Source organism: Hoplias malabaricus, chromosome 17 (genome assembly GCF_029633855.1).
Source record: "Hoplias malabaricus isolate fHopMal1 chromosome 17, fHopMal1.hap1, whole genome shotgun sequence".
NCBI lineage: Eukaryota > Metazoa > Chordata > Actinopteri > Characiformes > Erythrinidae > Hoplias > Hoplias malabaricus.
Genome location: NC_089816.1, coordinates 13,901,102 through 13,907,103, shown reverse-complemented (window position 1 = coordinate 13,907,103; position 6,002 = coordinate 13,901,102).

The following is a 6,002-nucleotide window of genomic DNA, read 5'->3' as shown; positions in this document are numbered from 1 at the left end:
GTCAATTTCTAGTATTTAACGTTCCAGGAAGCTCATAGACCAATCACATGCGTTGTACAAATCACATGTAAATTACTCAGCCAATCAGATCTGCGCATTATGGGGCGCGCTTCCACTCGACTGACCGACATGTCATGGGTCCTGGAGCCAACAAAAGTAACCCACGGGACGAGATAAAAGCTATTTTGGTGGGACTGTGTTATATTGAGACAAAGCACGGGATGAATAATGAATATGAGTTCCCATAAACCTCAAGAGTCTGTTCACGGATAAAGTCACACGCTTCAGCATCGGGATCAATCAGCTTGTTAGCTATGGATAAAATCCCAGCCTTTAGCAAAAAGAGCCAATCATCTTGTTGGTAACGGATAAATTAATAAAAAAAAATAAAAAAAAGAGCCAATCAGCTGGCCAGTTATGCAGTGAGCATTGTGATGTTTGTGCTAGTGGGAAACAAAAGTGAAGTCAAGCGCAAGATAAGTAATTAGACTTAGACTTGACTTTATTGATCCCACATCGGGGAAATTCACTTGTTACAGCAGCACAAAATCTTAGGCATTGGACAAGAAGTGGGGTAAAAAAAAAATTGGGATAAATGATATGTGGGTTCGATTCCTGCTCCGGGTGACTGTCTGTGAGGGGTGTGGTGTGTTGTCCCTGTGTCCGCGTGGGTTTCCTCCGGGTGCTCCGGTTTCCTCCCACAGTCCAAAAACACACGCTGGTAGGTGGATTGGCGACTCAAAAGTGTCCGAAGGTGTGAGTGAATGTGTGTGTGTTGCCCTGTGTAGGACTGGCGCCCCCTCCAGGGTGTATTCCCGCCTTGCGCCCAATGATTCCAGGTAGGCTCTGGACCCACCGCGACCCTGGACTGGATAAGCGGTTACAGAAAATGAATGAATGAAGATAAATGAGATAAAATAGGGATAAATGGGATAAATTAGACACTTCATTAAAAACATGCATATGTTTTTCCAAATACATTTTACTTTAAATAAAATAAAAACATTTTTAAAGTATGTGTTGTTATAATTAATCAAATTCCATGTGAAAATTGGCAAATATTCTGGAAATATATTGAAATGTAATTGTAATTTGAATAGACATTCAGTTGTTGTTAGTACATCAAATGTACATCAAATACTAGTCTACTTAAGTATACAGGATATGGCACTGATACTGAAGTTTGACATTGTGATGTTCTGGACCTTGGCTTGACACAGTTTATTCTACCTGGACCTTAAATAATTTTAATCAAATCCCCCTTCACAAGGATATTTTACTAAATTTATTAAAGTCCAGTTTTTATTCTGATAGCAGTTACAAGCAACCAATATGGTTTTTAAAAGTCAAAGGGAGCAAGCTATTTGGTGATGTACTCAACCGTGTGCTGCAATTAGTCCAATCTGCATGAGGACCATTATGTTCACATTATGAGCAACTATGTTTCTTCTGTTTGACTTGACACTGTTCAGGCTACTGAGCAACAAACCACAACAGGGGTTTCAAACTGGGTTCCTTCCAGGCCACAGCTCTGGTTAGAATTTTCTCCTTTTGAAAACTCCAAGTTAAAATCAAATTTTCTCAGTGTGGCAGCAAAACTGTACAGAGCTATGATCCAAATGTAACCCAGTATCACACCCCTGGTCTGCAGTGATATTCAGATGTATAGTTATTGAAACGACATTTTTTAACACCATACGTACATTCAAGCATAAACAGATTAATTGTAATAGTTTGAAGTGATATTTGCAATTAGAAATATCTACTAAAATCCAAGAATGCTTTAAACACAGTATTCAGAAAAAGATTCCGGCTGATTCATTTTCTCTTTGCAGCACAGTGGTTTTATTGGTTTTTTATATTGCTTTTGTAAGGAGAGATAAGAGAGCCCATGTAGCATATGCTACTGGTCTTGACAAAGTCATAAAACCAGCTGATGGCACCAAGACACCGCCTCAACCAAAATATGAAGGCAATGCTGTTTTATGGAAAGTGAATTAGTGCATGTCTATCTATAATATTGTGTTATGTAATTAGGTCTGCTCAATGTTTATAATCTGCTCTTTGTTTCTTTGCTCTGGTGTCAGTCTTAGGAGGATGGGTTCCCGATTTAAGTCCTGGCTTCTTCCTCTTCCACTGGGAAAGTTTCTTGGTCATTAAAAAGTGATTTTTTCCTGCCACTGCATCGTTAATGCTCTCTTGTAACCAGGAGCTGGAAAGAATTCTATAAAGCCATTTTGTGACAAAATCAGTAGTATAATGTGCTCCATAAATAAAATTGAATTGAAATCTGGTTGAACTGAAAACAGACATGAGCAGAAGGTTATAGAATAGTCCCAGTAATATCACACTACTTCAAGTCTTGGACCATCTAAACTGTTAAAACAACTGATTCAAAGTCTGTTACACAAAAGACACCTGTTTGGGCTGTCTGAGCTCTTGGTTTACCTACAGAACCGAGATTCAGAAAAGGTAATTCAGATTTATTTACAGGTCTAGAGAACAGTCTTTCCTGCAGACATGCAGCAAACATACCTCATGCTATGAATAGTTGTAAAAAAACAAGGTTTAACCATCTACATTTTTAATTGAAAGTTTTGGAAATGCATTCATTCATACTCATACGCCTTGGAGGTAGGGCCCCGGGGGTGGATGAGGTTCACCCCGGGTTCCTCAAGGCTCTGGATGTTGTGGGGCTGTCCTGGTTGACACATCTTTGCAACATCGCATGGACATCGGGGGCAGTGCTTCTGGACTGGCAGACTGGGGTGGTGGTTCCCCTTTTTAAAAAGGGGGATCGGAGGGTGTGTTCCAACTATAGGGGGATCACACTCCTCAGCCTCCCTGGTAAGGTCTATGCGGGGGTACTGGAGAAGAGAGTCCGACTGATAGTTGAACCTCGGATCCAGGAGGAACAATGCGGATTCCGCCCCGGTCGTGGAACACAGGACCAGCTCTTTACCCTCGCTAGGATCCTGGAGGGTGCATGGGAGTTTGCTCAACCAGTCTACATGTGTTTTGTGGATCTGGAGAAGGCATTCGACCGTGTCCCTCGGGGTATTCTGTGGGGGGTGCTCAGGGAGTATGGGGTACTGGGCTCTTTGTTACGAGCTATCCAGTCCCTGTACAAACAGAGCAGGAGTCTGGTTCGTATGGCTGGCAGTAAGTCTGGAGTCCGTCAGGGCTGCCCGTTGTCACCGGTTCTGTTCACAATTTTTATGGACAGAATTTCTCGGTGTAGCCAAGTGGCGGAGGGTGTCCGGTTTGGTGGTCTCAGGATTCCATGTCTGCTTTTTGCAGATGATGTGGTCTTGTTGGCTTCATCGAGCCAGGACCTCCAGCTCTTGCTGGACCAGTTTGCAGCCGAGTGTGGAGCGGTAGGGATGAGGATCAGTACCTCCAAGTCCGAGTCCATGGTACTCAGTCGGAAAAGGGTGGAGTGCTCTCTCCAGGTTGGAAGTGAGATCCTGCCTCAAGTGGAGGAGTTTAAATACCTCGGGGTCTTGTTCACGAGTGAGGGAAAGATGGAGCGTGAGATTGACAGGCGGATTGGTGCAGCGTCAGCAGTAATGCGGGCTCTGTACCGGTCTGTTGTGGTGAAGAGAGAGCTGAGCAGAAAAGCAAAGCTCTCAATTTACCGTTCAATCTACGTCCCAACCCTCACCTATGGTCACGAGCTTTGGGTATTGACCGAAAGAACGAGATCGCGGGTACAAGCGGCTGAAATTAGTTTTCTCCGCAGGATGTCTGGACTCTCCCTTAGAGACAGGGTTAGGAGCTCGGACATCCGGGAGAGACTCGGAGTGGAGCCGCTGCTCCTCCACGTCGAGAGGAGCCAGTTGAGGTGATTCGGGCGTCTGGTTCGGATGCCTCCTGGACGCCTTCCTGGAGAGGTGTTCCGGGCATGTCCAACGAGGAGGAGGCCCCGGGGCAGACCAAGAACACGCTGGAGAGACTACATGTCTCGACTGGCCTGGGAACGCCTCGGTATACCCCCGGAGGAGCTGGAGTCGGTGGCTGGGGAGAGGGAGGTCTGGGTTTCTTTGCTCCGACTGCTTCCCCCGTGACCCGGACCCGGATAAGCAGTGGATAATGGATGGATGGATGGCATTCATTCATTCATTCATTGTCCGTTGTCACTTTTCCAGTTCAGGGTCACGGTGGGTCCGGAGCCTACCCGGATTCACCGGGCGCAAAGCAGGAACATACCCTGGAGGAGGCATCAGTCCCTCTTTGGAAAAACAAACAACCTATACATGCTTACATTTCATACACACACAACCAACATTTTTTATTCTTGGGTGAAATTATATTGCAGGTTTATTGATAAATGAAAAATGCTATATTCATTAATTCATTCATTGTCTGTAACTGCTTTTCCAGTTCAGAAAATTATATAGCATGAATTAATTTGATGTGTTGTACTGCATATCCTGAGAACGGTTTCCCCTGTGGTAGCTTTCTGCAGGTGTTCAATTTTCAACAGTGATGGCAGCCCTCGTTAAATAGCCAGTGTCTCTGAACTCTCTGAACTCTTGGCTTCCCAGGTCACACTACCATGAACTATCCAAGCCAAACCGATTCAATCACATTTAGAAAGCTGTGCAAAAACAGAAGAGGAGGGGAACAGATTCAATCTGTAGTAATGGAGAATTATGAAGTGTTTTTATACCATTGTGGACACAGGAGGCAGTGATCAGTGTCTTGATGGGGTCTAGACTGAGACCCTGAACTAATGAGGGTCTTGATTCCCCTCCCTCCACAGCCCATGCTTAATTTTTCTGTCAAAATTAATCACAGTTCACAGAGCTTTAGCTGAGCATGTCTCTTTACTCTTTACAATACACAGTCTGAATATCTCTGCATGATCATTATTAGCCATTAACACTTGTATTTACTTACTCAGATTACAGGAAAATAAGGGCACAGTGGTTAACCTGTATAACCCTGTTCTTCAAACCAGATTTTATTTATCCAAATGTATTTATCTGATTTATCTGAACACTCTTTAGGGAGTTGTCAACACTTAAATTCATATCATTATTGATCACCAAGATTTACTGACTGATCCAGTCCATGCTGATGGATGAATATGTCAGACAGCAGCTCAGTGATTTATAGTCAGGCAAAAAACTGAAGATCAAGCTGGGGAACAATGACAAAATCTCTCTAAGCATACTGTCTTGTAACATATTCAGTGGGGTTTCAGTGATACAGTCTATCCCAATGGAAATCTATGCATGCAGGACTTTTGGAAGAGCTAAAATTTAAAAAGAGATCTGTTGTGTAATATATTTGGCTTCAGAGAATAGATACAAAATAAAGTAATGTGCAAAATTAGGGCACAGTTCATCTATCTAACATTGTCTGTAACAGTTTATCCAGTTCAGGGTTTCTTTGGGTCCAGATCCTACCCAGAATCATTGGGCACAAGGTGGGAACACACCCAGTCCATCGCAGGGTTAAGAGACTAACCATCCTTTATTTATATCCCAGTCAAAAGTCAAAAACAAAGCATTTCAGCTAAAATATCCATAGAGGTACCAGCAAGACTGTGTATGAGATTAATCTCATTTCCAAATCAAAAGGGTTTTCTAATAGACTTTGTAAAGTTGTATTTGAGGTAGTCAAAGATTTCTCACAACAAACTGCATGGCCAGCCATGGATAAGGACATTAATGAAATTCAAACGTCTAAACTGCATTTCTGTGGTTCAGTAACAGCAGAAGGGAGTCAGAGTAGACACTCCTCAGACAGCATCACAATCACAAAGCTAACTTTAGACTGTGAGCTCCAGGGAGCGGCAAATAAACTGAATTAGGGCAGAGAGCAGGAAGCTGGAGAAGTGATTTATCTTTGGTGTACTTAAATGCTTTTTACTTTGAAAGCAGTTTTGAAGGTGAACACGAAGAAGAAAGAAAAAGAAGAGCAAGGAGACAAAGAGAAATTATTCTACTTTTTAGGCAAATTTGACCAAAATGTGCGATAATAAGTACAGAATT